Source organism: Oncorhynchus tshawytscha, linkage group LG06 (assembly GCF_018296145.1).
Source record: "Oncorhynchus tshawytscha isolate Ot180627B linkage group LG06, Otsh_v2.0, whole genome shotgun sequence".
Taxonomy (NCBI): domain Eukaryota; kingdom Metazoa; phylum Chordata; class Actinopteri; order Salmoniformes; family Salmonidae; genus Oncorhynchus; species Oncorhynchus tshawytscha.
In genome coordinates, this window is record NC_056434.1 from 36,604,657 (window position 1) to 36,621,543 (window position 16,887).

A 16,887-nucleotide genomic window follows, 5' to 3' on the forward strand; every position below is an offset into this window, starting at 1 on the left:
GTACCTGTGGATATATTTCAAGGCCTACCTTCAAACTCAATGCCTCGTTGCTTGACACCATGGGAAAATCTAAAGAAATCCGCCAAGAAAAAAAAAACAAGTCTGGTTCATCCTTGGGAGCAATTTCCAAATGCCTGAAGGTACCACGTTCATCTGTACAAACAATAGTGCGCAAGCATAAACACCATGGTACCACGCAGCCGTCGTACTGCTCAGGAAGGAGACGCGTTCTGTTTCCTAGAGATGAACGTACTTTGGTGCGAGAAGTGCAAATCAATCCCAGAACAACAGCAAAGGACCTTGTAAAGATGCTGGAGGAAACAGGTACGAAAACAAGTCCTATAACATAACATAACCTAAAAGGCCGCTCAGCAAGGAAGAAGCCACTGCTCCAAAACCGCCATAAAAAAGGCAGACAACGGTTTGCAACTGCGCATGGGGACAAAAATCATACTTTTTGGAGAAATATCCTCTGGTGTCATGAAACAAAAATAGAACTGTTTGGCCATAATGACCATCGTTATGTTTGGAGGAAAAAGGGAAAGGCTTGCAAGCCGAAGTACACCATCCCAACCGTGAAGCACAGGGGTAGCAGCATCATGTTGTAGGGGTGCTTTGCTGCGGGAGGGACTGGTACACTTCACAAAATAGATGGCTTCATGAGGGAGGAAAATTATGTGGATATATTGAAGCAAAATCTCAAGACGTCAGCCAGGAAGTTAAAAACCTCTCTGTGATAGGGGGCGGTGTTTTCACATCCGAATGAAAAGCGTGCCCAAAGTAAACTGCATGCTACTCAGACTCAGAAGCTAGGATATGCATATTATTATTATATGTGGATAGAAAACACTCTGAAGTTTCTAAAACTGTTTGAATAATGTCTGTGAGTGTAACAGAACTCATTTGGCAGGTGAAAACCCGAGCACAATCCATCCAGGGAAATTTGTTTTTGAGGTCAATCTGTCTTCTATGGCAAGCCCGTTTTAATATAAATATGCTTGCAGTTCTTATGGCTTCCACCAGATGTCAACAGTCTTTAGAAATTGGTTGATGTTTTTCCTTTGAGTAGTGAAGAAGTAGACCTTTCCTTTCTGGGTGTATAGCCAAGTGTCCTCTTTTGTATGGGGCGCGTGACCTGAAGCTCGCTCCACTTTCATTTTATTCTCTATTGAATACAATTTATCATATCTCAAATTGTATCGATTATTTTCGTTTTAAAATACCTAATGTTGGATTAGGAAAGTTGTTTGAAATGTTTGGACAAAGTTTACAGGTAACTTGTTAGATAATGTGTAGTCATGTCGGGCGAGTTGGAACCAATGTTTTTCTGAGTAGGAGATATAACGACGGAATTTATTGAACAAAAGGACCATTTGTGATGTTTATGGGACATATTGGAGTGCCAACAGAAGAAGATCTTCCAAGGTATGAATTATATCATTATCTCTGAGTTTTGTGTCGAGCCTGCCGGGTTGAAATATGATTGTGTTTGTATGATGGGGTGCTGTCCTCAGATAATCGCATAGTTTGCTTTTGCCGTAAAGCCTTTTTGGCTGGATTATCAAGAAGTTCAGCTTTAATTTGGTGTATTGCACTTATGATTGTATGAAAGTTAAATATTTCTAATAATTTAATTTGAATTTGGCGCTCTGCCATTTCACCGGATGTTGTCAAATGGATCCCGCTAAAGAGATTTGATCCATAAGAAGTTTTAAAGCTTGGTCGCAAATGGGTCTTCCAAATGAACAATGACCCCAAGCATACTTCCAATGTTGTGGCAAAATGGCTTAAGAACAACAAAGTCAATGTATTGGAGTGGCCATCACAAAGCCATTACCTCAATCCTATAGAACATTTGTTCACAGCTCTGTGTGGAGGAATGGGCCATAATTCACCTAACGTATTGTGGGAAGCTTGTGGAAGGCTACCCGAAACATTTGCCTCCAAGTTAAACAATTTAAAGACAATGCTACCAAATTCTTATTGAGTATATGCAAACCTCTGACCCACTGGGAGTGTGATGAAAGATATAAAAGCTGAAATAAATCATTCTCTCTAATATTATTATTATTCTGACATTTCACATTCTTAAAATAAAGTGGTAATCCTAACTGACCTAAGACAGGGCATAAAATGTCAAGTATTGTGAAAAACTGAGTTTAAATGTATTTGGCTAAGGTGTATGTTAACTTCCGACTTCAACTGTATCACAGTCCATACATGAACAGGAGACTCCTCCACTGTCTTTTACAGTACCCCCAACACATACCATCCCTACATACACCACAACACCCAGAGGAGTTTCCTGTTCCACGGCCCTAAATTGCTCAGGCCCCAAAATACCAGACAGCTGCTGCAGACAGTCAGCTCACACACACACACACGCACGCAGTTGGACCTCTGGTCCCCACAAGTACTAGTTAAACACGTCCACAGACCCACAGACACACACACACACACACACACACACACACACACACACACACACAGAAAGCATTTGGATGTGAAATCAGAGCTGAGAGGAATGGAAGGCAGTGTGGCTCCACAGATGTGAGCCTGGAACTTGTCAACATTGATGTTTTAAACACAACAAATAAAGAGGCTGCGAAGCAACCTTGAGATTGACCCAAAATGGACACCTATAGGGAGACTCCAGTGGATTGATATGGGATGGCATGCTGCCAGGGGTGGCGTGCATGCTGGTTTATGGCTAATATTTGGTTTTTGGCCAACCATATTCTGCACAATAAGTACATTCTGAGCCCAGTGTGTATCAGACAGAGCACACATTGAATGTGGGGTATCAGTCAATATTGTTTGTCCTTTACAGGCTCCTTGTGTTTCAATGGTAGTGCATTACCTCTTCTAAGGTCTTGTTACTGTTTGTGACCTGTGAATGGAGGGGGCAGTAAGGCAATGGGGTAGCAGGGCAATAGGACAGGGGTCAGAGATAGTCATACCAGCACCTCTGTAGGAGAAGTTCCCAGCTCCCGTGACTGATCTGTTCGGCCCTGAAAAACAATGATGTCAGCTTCTGGATCCACATCAAAAGCTGCATATACAACATGTGCCTAAACCCCATACACGTTAGTTTCATGTTGGAGCACATCTCACGGCAGCATAACATCAGGGGTGGGAAAACCAGATACCAATTACATAATACCATAGAAACCACGCAAACCACACTGAACTCCGAATGCCCAGCCAAAAGCTTGGAAAAATTACTTACGTGGGGAGTTTACTGTCCCAGGCTGTAGACCAAGAAGACCACCAGGCTGTAGTTTCAAGGAAACCACCATTGTCCCAGTGCCCAATAAAACCGCGTGACATGCCAAAATGACGATAGCCCTGTCGCACTCACCATAGTCATCATGAAGTACTTCGAGAGACTGGTCATGGCCCTCATCAAGGCCAGCACGTCATACACACTCCAAGTTGCCTACCGCTCCAACAGATCCATGGACGATGCCATTTCCATTGCGTGGGATGGGGGGGGGGAGACCTGAGCTTCCCTAAATGCAACAAAAGTCTAACTTTTGTGGGGTCTCTAATGTAACCATTCGCCTACATTCTCCTACAGTGGTTTGCGAAAGTATTCACCACCCCCTTTTGTTCTATTTTGTTGCCTTACAACCTGGAATTAAAGTAGATTTTTGGGGAGTTTGTATCACTTGATGTACATAACATGCCTACCACTTTGAAGATGCAAAATAAAAAAAAATTGAGAAACAAACAACAAATGAGAAATAAAACCTGCAAACTTGAGCGTGCCTTTTGCAGCAATTACAGCTGCAAGTCTATTGGAGTATTTCTCAAAATCCTGGCACATCTAGCCACTGGGAATTTTGCCCATTCTTCAAGGCAAAACTGCTCCAGCTCTTTTAAGTTGGATGGGTTCCACTGGTGTACAGCAATCTTTAAATCATACCACAGATTCTCAATTGGATTGAGGTCAGGGCTTTGACTACGCCATTCCAAGACATTTAAAAGTTTCCTTAAACCAGTTTAGTGTTGCTTTAGCAATATGCTTAGGGTCATTGTCATGCTGGAAGGTGAACCTCCATCCCAGTCTCAAAATCTCTGGAAGACTGAAACAGGTTTACGTCAAGAATTTCCCTGTATTTAGCGCCATCCATCATTCCTTCAATTCTGACCAGTTTCCTTGTCCCTGCCGATGAAAAACATCCCCACAGAATGATGCTGCCACCACCATGCTTCACTGTGAGGATGGTATTCTCGGGGTGATGAGAGGTGTTGTGTTTGCGCCAGACATAGCATTTCCCTTGATGGCCAAAAGCTCCATTTTAGTCTCATCTGACCAGAGTACCTTCTACCATATGTTTGGGGTGTCTCCCACATGCCCTTTGGAGAATACCAAATGTGTTTTCCTATTTTTTTCTTTAAGCAGGGGCTTTTTTTCTGGCCACTCTTCCGTAATGCCCAGCTCTGTGGAGTGTAAGGTTAATTGTGGTCCTATGGACAGATACTTCCATCTCCACTGTGGAGCTTTGCCGCTCCTTCAGGGTTGTCTTTGGTCTCTTTGTTGCTTCTCTGATGAATGTCCTCCTTGCCTGGTCCGTGAGTTTTGGTGGGTGGCCCTCTCTTGGCAGGTTTGTTGTGGTGCATTTTCTTTCAATTTTTTAATCATGGATTTATTGGTGCTCCGTGGGATGTTTAACATTTCTGGTATTCTTTTAGAGCCCAACCCTGATCTGTACTTCTCCACAACTTTGTCCCAGACTTGTTTGGAGAGCTCCTTGGTCTTTATGGTGTCGCTTGCTTGGTGGTGCCCTTTGCTTAGTGGTGTTGCAGACTCTGGGGCCTTTCAGAACAGGTGTATATATACTGAGATCATGTGACAGATAATGTGACACTTAGATTGCACACAAGTGGTCTTTATTTAACAAATTATGTGACTTCTGAAGGTAATTGATTGCACCAGATCTTATTTAGGAGCTTCATAACAAAATGGGTGAATACATATGCACTCACCACTTTTCAGTTTTACATTTTTTGAAAGAAGTAATTTTTTAATTTCACTTCACCAATTTGGACTATTTTGTGTATGTCCGTTACTTGAAATACACATAAAAATCAATTTAAATTACAGGTTGTAATGCAACAAAATAGGAAAGACTCCAAGGGGGGTGAATGCTTTTGCAAGTCACTGTGTTTAAAAAAATGCAATTGGTTGTGCTACAGTGATAAATATTATAATTAAAGCTTATTCCAAATTAAACGACACACCTCTCTGTCAGGGTTTAAACCAGTGACAATTGGAACAGGTTCTTTCAATTTGGGCTCCCGAGTGGTGAAGCGGTCTAAGGCACTGCATCTCAGTGCAAGAGGTGTCGTTACAGTCCCTGGTTTGAATCCAGGCTGTATCACATCTGGCTGTGATTGGGAGTCCCATAGGGTGGTACACATTTGCACCAGCGATGTCTGGGTTTGGCTGGGGTAGGCTGTCATTGTATATAAGAATTTGTCCTTAATTGATTTGCCTAGCTAAATAAATTATACAAAAATAATTGTATTCATCTCTCAACTCCGCCTCTCTTACTGTCTGTCTTGAGCTTTCACTAGCACACTTGCAACATTGTATTGACTGTGTCCATTCTGCTAGCTAACTTGCAACATTATCAACTGGGCCCTCACAGTTTCCTGTGCAGGTGAGCTCAGGACAGACAGCTGTATTTCAGCACCAAAAATGTGTCAGTAAGATGCATCAATTAATTCAGGCTACAAAAATGTAGGCTTAAGGACAATCACTGAATATTATTACACTGTTGGGTGTTTTGTAAAAGATGTCTCAGTCCCTTCATCACATGGCCGTGCACTGTTTGGATGCTGGAATTATGATGTTTTCATCTTGACAATCAGATGAAAACATCATGATTGGTTCTGTGCATGACAAAATAAAAGGTAATACATGTTTACTGTTAAAATACATGTCTTTACTATTAGGCCCATAAAAAAATAGAAAGTTTCACTCCCTTACCGTCAGGCAGACTATCCACAAGCCATCAGACTGCAAAACACTTGAAATGGACCGACCAACTGCACTGACTCTGTACACCTTAGCAAACATGCACCCCCACACATACATGTACATGTACACACACACACACACACACACACACACACACACACACACACACACACACACACACACACACACACACACACACACACACACACACACACACACACACACACACACACAGTTCCCACCAGCTCTAATTTCTTGCCCACAAAAGTGTTACTATGCGATTTATGGGCTATTCAGGTGTTGAGCTGTTTGCCTCACGAATGTGTGTTTGTAGGACAGTAAGACATATCTCTTTGCTTTGTATAAGACCTGCCAAAGCACGACCCAGAGACATGTACTGCCATTGAGGCTTGGTAAACAGTCATTAGCTGCGAAGAGGTAGAGGAGTGGGCTCCCCTCTGAGATAGAGCAGCATTCCTGCATGGTCCAGCACTGACAGAGAGAATACTTTTAGTCACGGTCTGATCAAAACATAATAGACTTATCAGCAGAGCTTTGTCTCAGTAAACAGAGTCAAATCGAATCTAATTGTATTTGTCACATGCGCCAAATACAACAGTTGTAGATTTTACCGTGAAATGCTAACTTACAAGCCCTTTCCAAACACTGCAGAGTTAAAAAGTACAAAGAATTATCTAAATAAAAAAAGGAAATAGTAACACAATAAAATTACAATAACGAGACTATATACAAGGAGTACCGGTATAGAGTCAATGTGCAGGGGTACGAGGTACGTAGTTGAGATAATATGTATATGTACAGTTGAAGTCAGAGGTTTACATACACTTAGGTTGGAGTCATTAAAACTCGATTTTCAACCACTCCACAAATTTCTTGTTAGAAAACTATAGTTTTGGCAAGTCGGTTAGGACATCTATATTGTGCATGACAAGTAATTTTTCCAACAATTGTTCACAGACAGATTATTTCACTTATAAATCATTGTATCACAATTCCAGTAAGTCAGAAGTATACATACACTAAGTTGACTGTCCATTTAAACAGCTTGGAAAATTCCAGGAAATTATGTCATGGCTTTAGAAGCTTCTGATAGGCTAATTGACATCATTTGAGTAATTAGCATGTATTTCAAGACCTACCTTCAAACTCAGTGCCACTTCGCTTGACATCATGGGAAAATCTTTAAAAAATCAACCAAGAACTCAGAGAACAAATTGTAAATTGTAGACCTCCACAAATCTGGTTAATACTTGGGAGCAATTTCCAAATGCCTAAAGGTACCAAGTTCATCTGTACAAACAATAGTACGCAAGTATAAACACTATAGGACCACGCAGCAGTCATACCGCTCAGGGAGGAGACGCGTTCTGTCTCCTAGAGATGAACGTACTTTGGTGCAAAAAGTGCAAATCAATCCCAGAACAACAGCAAAGGAGGAAACAGGTACAAAAATATCTATATCCACAGTAAAACGTGTCCTGTATCGACATAACCTGAAAGGTTACCCAAGGCAATGCTACCAAATACTAATTGAGTGTATGTTAACTTCTGACCCACTGGGAATGTGATAAAATAAATAAAAGCTGAAATAAACCATTCTCTCCACTATTATTTTGATATTTCACATTCTTAAAATAAAGTGGTGATCCTAACTGACCTAAGGCAGGGAAATTTTACTAGGATTAAATGTCAAGAATGAAAAACTGAGTTCAAAAGAATTTGGATAAGTTGTATGTAAACTTCCGAATTCAACTGTAGGTAGGGGTAAAAGTGACCAGGCAATCAGGATGGATTATCAACAAAGTAGCAGCATCGCATGTGAAGTGTGTGAATGTGTGTGTGTGTGTGTGTGTGTGTGTGTGTGTGTGTGTGTGTGTTGTGTGAGTGTATGTAGTGATTGTGTGTTGGAGTGTTAGTGTAGGATGTGTCAGTGTGTGGGTAGAGTCCAGTGAGTGTGCATAGAGCCAGCTCAAGAGATTCAGTCCAACAACAAAAAAGGGGGTTAACGCAAAGCTTGAGGTTAAAAGCTGTTCAGGAGTCTTTTGGTCCCAGACATTGCTCTCCGGTACCGATTGCCGTGTGGTAGCAGAGAAAACAATCTATGACTTGGGTGGCTGGAGTCTTTAGGCCCTTTCCTCTGACACTGCCTGGTATAGCAGTTCTGGATGGCAGGGAGCTCAGCCTCAGTGATTCATGGGCCGTACACACTACCCTCTGTAGCTCCTTATGGTCAGATGCCAAACAGTTTTCTATACCTAGAGGTGATGCAGCCAGTAAAGATGCTCTCAATTGTGCAGCTGTAGATCTTTGTTTTGTTTCGCTGACTTTAAGGGAGTGTTTATGACCAAATTGCCAGGTCTCTGACCTCCTCCCTATAGACTGTCTAATAGTCATCGTTGATCAGGCCTACCACCGTCGTGTCGTTGGCAAATGTAATGATGGTGTGAGAGTTGTCCACGGCCACACAGTCGTGGGTGAATAGGGAATACAGGAGGGGACTAAGCACGCACCCCTGAGGGGCCCCAGTGTTGAGGGTCAGCGTGGCAGATGTGTTGTTGCCTGCCCTCACCACCAGGGGGCAGCCTGTCAGGAAGTCCAGGATCCAGTTGCAGAGGAAGGTGTTCAGTCCCAGGGTCCTTAGCTTGGCAATGAACTTGGAGGGCACTATGGTGTTGAATGCTGAGCTGTTGTCAATGAACAGCATTCTCACGTAGGTGTTCCTTTTGTCCAGTTAGGAAAGGGCGGTGTGGAGTGCTATATACTTTGCGTCATCTGTGAATCTGTTGGGGCAGTATGTGAATCCATGGTGTCTCGGATGATGGTGTTGATGTGACCCATGACCAGACTTTCAAAGTATTTCATGGCTACAGATGTGAATGCTACAGGGCGTTCTTGGGCACAGGGACTATGTGTACTGCTTGAAAATATGTACTGTACGTATTACAGACTGGGTCAGAGAAAGGTTGAAAATGTCAGTGAAGACACTTGGCAGCTGGTCAGCACATGCTCTGAGTATGCACTCTGGTACGGAGAGCGTGAACACACAGTCATCCAAAACAGCTGGTGTTCTCATGCATGGTTCATGTTTGATCGGGTTGTTTGATCGGGTTTTGATCGAGATGTTTGATCGGGTTCAAGTCCGTGGCTGGGCCACTCAAGGACATTCAGAGACTTTACCCGAAGCCACTTTTACATTGTCTTGGCTGTGATGATTAGAGTTGTAGTAGTATTGGAAGGTGAACCTTCGCCCCAGTCTGAGCCTCTGAGCGCTCTGGAGCAGGTTTTCATCAAGAATCTCTTTGTACTTTGCTCCATTCATCTTTCCCTCGATCTTGACTAGTCTTCCTGCCACTGAAAAACATCCCCACAGCATGATGCTGAAACCACCAGATTTCCTCTAGACATGGCACTTGGCATTCAGGCCAATGAGTTCAATCTTGGCTTCATCAGACCAGAGAATTTTGTATCTCATGGTCTGAGAGTCCTTTAGGTGTCTTTTGGCAAACTCCAAGCAGGCTGTCATTTGCCTTTTCCTGAAGAGTGGCTTCCATCTGTCCACAATACTTTAAAGGCCTGATTGGTGGAGTGCTGCAGAGATGGTTGTCCTTCTATAAGGTTCTCCCATCTCCACAGAGAAACTCTGGCGCTCTGTCAGAGTGACCATTGGGTTCTTGGTCACCTCCCTGACCAAAGCCCTTCTCCCTTGATTGCTCAGTTTGGACGGGCGGCCAGCTCTAGGAAGAGTCTTGGTGGTCCCAACATTCTACCATTTAAGAATGATGGAAGTCACTGTGTTCTTGGAGACCTTCAATGTTGCAAGTTTTTTGGTACCCTTCCCCAGATCTACGCCTCTATGCAGTCATGTCTCGGAGCTATACGGAAAGTTCCTTCAACCCATGGCTTATTTTTTTCTCCGACATGCACTGTTAACCATGTGACCTTACATGGACAGGTGTGTGCCTTTCCAAGTCATGTTCAATCAATAGAATTGACTCCATTGACTTTTTTTTTACCTTTATTTAACTAGGCAAGTCAGTTAAGAACAAATTCTTATTTTCAATGACGGCCTAGGAACAGTGGGTTAACTGCCTGTTCATGGGCAGAACGACAGATTTGTACCTTGTCAGCTCGGGGGTTTGAAATTGCAACCTTCCGGTTACTAGTCCAACGCTCTAACCACTAGGCTACGCTGCCACCCCTTGAAATATCTCAAGGGTGATAAGTGGAAACAGGATGCACCTGAGCTCAACTCCGAGCCTCATAATAAAGGGTCTGAATACTTATGTAAATAAGGTATTTCTGTTTTTTTAAGTTTAGTACATTTGCAAAACATATCTAAAAACATGTTTTCGCTTTGTCATTGTGAGGTATTTTGTTTAGACTGCTGAGGAATTTGTTCTATTTAATCCATTTTAGAATAAGGCTGTAACATAACAATATGTGGTTGATATAGAGTACCAGTCAAAAGTTTTGACACACCTACTCATTCCAGGTTTTTTTTTAAGTTTTACTATTTTCTACATTCGAAAATAATAGTGAATACATCAAAACTATGAAATAACACATATGGAATCATGTACAGTATTAACCACAAATCAAAATCTATTTTATATTTGAGATTCTTCAAAGTAGCCATGCTTTGCCTTGATGACAGCTTTGCACACACTTGGTACCCCTTAGATCACATTAATAAGTTCAATTATGATATTCTATAGTGTGTATGATATGACAGGAATGTGCTTGGGGCAGCTCATCAATACCATTTGGGACATTACAAAGCATGACTTTAAGCATCTCTGGAGGTCGGAGACGATGTTTCAATCGATATGAATGCCAGATGCGCCAAAAAACCTGTTGACCCTCTCTTGTAGTTTCCCTGTAGGCCAATATAAATCAATTCCCACAGCATGACAAATCAGCCTGGTATACGAGCCTAATTTATAGGCCAGTTAAACTGTCACTAAGCAGAAGGAGACCGTCGACACCTCAACATCCCAAGAGGATCCTCAGTTCACTCACAATCTGATAATTCAGTAAGGTAATCACGTCAGTAACCCACCCTGGATGTACAGTACCAGTCAAAAGTTTGGACACATCTACTCATTCAATGGTTTTTCTTTATTTTTACTATTTTCTACATTGTAGAATAATAGTGGAGACATCAAAACTATGAAATAACACATATGGAATCACATAACCAAAAAAGTGTTAAACAAATCAAACTATATTTTGGATTATTCAAAGTAGCCACCCTTTGGCTTGATGACAGCTTTGACCACTCTTGTCATTCTCTCTTTCAGCTTCACCTGGAATGCTTTGGTAGCCATGCTGGTTAACCTCTTCAGGATTAGCCACTTTTTTTCAATTTGTTCACGCTGTTATCAAGGCAAAGGGTGGCTATTTGAACAATCTCAAATATAAATGTGTTCACTATTATTCTACAGAGCAGAAAGTAGCAAAAATAAAGGAATACCCTTGAATGAGTAGGTGTGTCCAAGCTTTTGTCTAGTATTGTATATGGACCAGAACTTGGTTTACAAATGGTGTAGTGAATCTACAGCAACAGTGGTCAATTAAGCAATAATGACAACATTGATTTCAATTTAATGACACACTGTCTCTCTTATTTGATAACACCAAGCCTTGTTCTTATGCAATCCACTTTGTGCTCTAATTATAGGAAAGAGGATGACTATTGGACAGTTTCTACCGCCCTAGCGTCTGTACACTGATGTACAGTATATCAGTGAGTGTAAGCAGACGTGAGTCTGGGTAGATGGAGTCCAAGCCAATAACTACGAGGGCTAGATTAGTCTACCCAGACACTTAACAGATCCCATACAAATAACAGGATGCACTAAGTCACTGTCGCCTCCACTATGGCTCCCCTCCAGACTGCTGCTGGTGGTTTACTTAGTGCTGAGCTATGAACAAACAATATGAGACAAGGACAAAGTAGACTGTCTACTTTTTATAAAAGTATGCGTTTATTGTTGCCACCTCACAGTCCAACTTAGGTGCATGAATAGATAAACAGACTGGATACTTGGAAGGTATTTAGCAACTGCTGGAGGAAAAATGGAAGCTTCTTTATTCTTAAAACGTAATGCTGTAAAGCTGTTAAGTGTTGGCTTTTAACAATGGACATAAACAGGTCGGAGGCTAACCCATGGGCTTGTTGGTAATTATGTTCATTCTGTGGTCATTTACAGTGATCGTGCCTCTGATGCTGTCTGGTTGAATGCATGTGTAATTAACTCCAGTAACAATGCTGCTGAGGCTGTCCAAATGTGTTGTAGAGCTTTGTAAAAATGTCCCTGCATGTTCTATGTAAACAACTCTCCAAACCTCCCTCTCTTATGCCCTCCCTCTCGGTTTCTCTCTATCTCCCTCTCGGTTTCTCTCTATGTGCCCCCCGAAGAAGCAGACACACAGTCAAAGCAGAAGACACAATGCAATACAAAAGAGATGAGTAGGGATGAGAACAAGAGCACTGGGCCACATGTGCTTTGAACACATTGTCACGATTTTTGAAATGAGTGGACCAAGGTGCAGCGTGCGTAGAGTTCCACATTATACTTAATAGTGAAACTTACAACCAAAACAACAAAGAATATAACAAACGTGCAGTATTGCAGTGCTCAAGGCAACTATACAAAAACAAGATCCCACAAACAACAGGTGGGAAAAGGCTGCCTAAATATGATCCCCAATCAGAGACAACGATAGACAGCTGCCTCTGATTGGAACCATACCAGGCCAACATAGAAATGCAAAAACTAGAGTACCCACCCTAGTCACACACTGGCCTAACCAAAATAGAGAATAAAAAGGATCTCTAAGGTCAGGGCGTGACACACATAACACCATCTGGGGGGTATTGAAGTGGAGGGACAGGCTTGTTGAGCAACTGGTTACATAAGCAATAGCTCAATGGCATCACACTGGAATTATACTGGAATCCTCAGGTTATACACATTATGACAATGATTGATTCCCTGTAAAGACTTCCCTGTTGTCCCTGGAGTAAAACATTTTCTATAGGTTGTTGTTTTACATGAAACATAACCCTTCTTTTCAGGGTTACCACAGCAATAATATGTCAGCAAAAGAAGAACCGATCCAAAACAACCTGAATTGCGAAATCACTCATAGAGCTTTCCAAACAAAGTAGGACAGCAGTGCAGTTGAATTGACTGTCTTCACTTATAATTCCACACTGATAATACATTTGACCTGGCCTCTCACAATCTATTCTCTGAGTGATGAAAATAGTATGCCATTCCTGAACTGTCCTTGGATGGCAGAGATGAGATTGAGATTCTTAAGGAGAAGCGCAGATCTCCCTTGGAGTAGGATATCGTTTATGAGTTGATTAATGTTACAAGGCCAGAGAGATGGGGGGATTGTAGGAAGGGATATCTAACCGCATTCCAGGACATCGCCTGTACATCTCCTGTCCAGCTGACTGTCCACAAACAACCTTTCACAGATTAATCAAAGCCTCAACACTAACTCACATACTACCCTGTGTGTGTATGCATGCATGTGTGCGTGCGCGCGCGTGTGTGTGTGTGTGTGTGTGTGTGTGCGTGTGCATTTACTGTATGTGTACTGTGTGTATGTACTATTGAGGTTGTTACCATGGAGAATCAGCTCTGCATAGCAACAGGACTTTGGGTCAGAGGAAAGAGCCACAGAGCTCCGAAATAAACTCAGCAAAAAAAAGAACTGTTCCTTTTTCAGGACCCTGTCTTCATTCAAATGACTTTGCATTGTAAAGGGTTTAAACACTGTTTCCCAAGGCTTGTTCAATGAACCATAAACAATTAATGAACATGCACCTGTAGAAGGTCGTTAAGACACTAACAGCTTACAGAAGGTAGGCAATTTAGGTCACAGTTATGAAAATTTAGGACACCGAGGGTGCCTTTCTACTGACTCTGAAAAACATCAAAAGAAAGATGCCCTGGGTCCCTGTTCATCTGTGTGATCGTACCTTAGGCATGCTGCAAGGAGGCATGAGGACTGCAGATGTGGCAAGGGTACGAAATTGCAATGTCCGTACTGGGAGATGCCTAAGACAGTGCTATAGGGAGACAGGACGGACAGCTGATCTTCCTCGCAGTGGCAGACCACGTGTAACAACACCTGCACAAGATTGGTACATCCACACATCACAACAGCGGGACAGGTACAGGATGGCAGCAACAACTGCCCGAGTTACACCAGGAACGCACAATCCCTCCATCAGTGCACAGACTGTCCGCAAGAGGCTGGACTGAGGGTTTGTGGGCCTGTTGTAAGGCAGATCTTCACCAGCAACAACGTCACCTATGGGCACAAACCCACCGTCGCTGGACCAGACAGGACAAAAAGTGCTCTTCGCTGACGAGTCAGGGTTTTGTCACACTAGGGGTGATGGTCGAATTCACGTTTATCGTCAAAGGAATGGGTGTTACACCGAGGCTTGTACTCTGGAACGGGATCGATTTGGAGGTGGAGGGACAGTCATGGTCAGGGGCGGTGTGTCACAGCATCATCGGACTGAGCTTGTTGTCATTGCAGGCAATATCAACGCTGTGAGTTACAGGGAAGACATCCTCCTCCCTCATCTGCTACCCTTCCTGCAGGCTCATCCTGACATGACCCTCCAGCATGACAATGCCACCAGCCATACTGCTCATTCTGTGCGTGATTTCCTGCAAGACAGGATTATCAGTGTTCTGCCATGGCCAGCGAAGAGCCCGGATCTCAATCCCATTGAGCACGTCTGCGACCTGTTGGATCGGCGGGTGAGGGCTAGGGCCAATCCCCCCCAGAAATGTCCGGGAACGTGCAGGTGCCTTGGTGGAAGAGTGGGGTAACATCTCACAGCAGGAACTGGCAAATCTGGCGCGGTCCATGAGGAGGAGATGCACTGCAGTACTTAATGCAGCTGGTGGCCACACCAGATACTGACTGTTACTTTTGATTTTGACCCCCCCTTTGTTCAGGGACACATTATTCAATTTCTGTTAGTCACATGTCTGTGGAACTTGTTCAGTTATGTCTCAGTTGTTGAATCTTGTTATGTTCATACAAATATTTACACATGTTAGGTTTGCTGAAAATTAACACAGTTTACAGTGAGAGGACGTTTCTTTTTTTTCTGAGTGTAGATTAACAGTTCAGGCCTCGTTGGCTGCAGTTACACCTCATGAAAACTGGGAACATGTATGTAGAAGTCTTAAATGCAGGGAAGAAAGAGAAGTTAGGAAGAGAGAGTGAGAGAGAAAGAGAGAGAGAGAACGAGAGAGGGAGGGAGGGAGAGGAAATAAGGATATTATGATTGGACTGGTGGTGGGAGGGAATGTGTAGAATGCTGCGAAGAGAAGAGTGTTCCGTAATGATGACACGGTGCCATGTCTGAGACCACTCTCTGTCTCTCTCCCCTCTTTCTCCCTCTCTCTGTCTTTCTGTCTCTCTCTCTCTCCCCTCTTTCTCCCCCCCTCTCTCTCTTTCCACATTCATCTCAGATGAATTTCCACTTGTCTCTACTCAGACTTCTCCACAGTTACATAATGAAATCTGTTCAGTTTAAAAGGACCTCAGATCAAATCAATATCCGACTAAATGTTCCTCAGATTTATTGTGTACCAACCTAACACATGGAGAGAGGGTCGACATTGGTGCTGCCAGCCTGCCACATAATTCAATATAGTTTATGATTGATGATTTGATTCAATAATGTGTTTGCAACACTTGATTGTTAATGTATTTGCCATTAACAAATGAATGTCTGATGTAATACAATATGACAAAACAAAACACACACAGATGAGAGGCTGCATCCATATGGCTGGATTCAACATCTAGGCATTTCACAGTGGTGACCCGTGGCTTGTTTGCCCAGAAAAATCTACTCGATTAGATATTATTCTAACAAATGCCCTTCATATGTTTACAGCCAATGGGATATGTGCCAATGAGTTCAGTGACCATTGTCGCGTTGCCTGTAAGAGATGTTAAACTACCCAAATCTCGCTCATGCGTTATTACAAAGATAATTATTTAGAATTTTAATGAGCACATTTTTTTTTGTCTGAGCTGGGATTGAATGACTGGGGGATTGTGTCATCTATCACCGACTCGGATCAGGCCCTTAATTGTGTTATTACCCTGTTAACTCTGTTGCAGATAAATACAAAAAACTAAGGGTAAAAGACTGTCGTAATCCTTGTTTTACACATGAATTGTCTAAGAAATGACAGGAAAGAAATTTAGATGGGCTGATCCTACGTCTGACTGCAAGACCAACTGATCCTACGTCTGATTGGCAGTCCATCAGACATTTGAGAAATAGATGTCTATCCCTGGTTAAAAAAGCAAAAAAAGAAATATATCTTGCCTCTCCCTAAATATCAGGAAGCAGATTGTACAGTCGACCTTCCTGACAGATCATTATGGTGACACCATTTACCAGATTGCAGCAGCCACCACTCTTAAACCTTTGGATGCCGTCCACCATAGCGCCATTCGTTTATCATTGGTGACAGTTTTAGTACTCACCACTGCATCCTGTATCAACAGGTTGGCTGGACCTCATTAAAGGCCCATAGATCAATTCATTACTCCCTTTTTGTTTGCAAAGCCCTACTACACAAGCTTCCAACTTATCTAACCTCTTTGCTAATGCATAAAATAATGAGATATCAAACCTGTTCACAGTGTTGGTTAGCTCTTCAGATTCCTCAGGTCTCCACGGAATAAGGTAAATCGGCTTTTAGTTTTCTCGCTCCACATTTTTGGAATCACTTACAAAATTCATTACATTTGGATTCCCTGGTGACACTAGGGCATTTTCAAACTCTGATGATAAATTAGTTCACTGAGGT

At 42.5% G+C, this 16,887-nt stretch overlaps 1 protein-coding gene across 1 annotated transcript in view; it reads left to right on the forward strand.

Annotated features, from left to right (window-relative positions):
* LOC112252510 (inactive serine protease PAMR1) overlaps window positions 1–16,887 on the forward strand; it is a 59,440-nt gene that overhangs the window by 4,221 nt on the left and 38,332 nt on the right. The gene's annotated exons all lie outside the window — the stretch shown is intronic.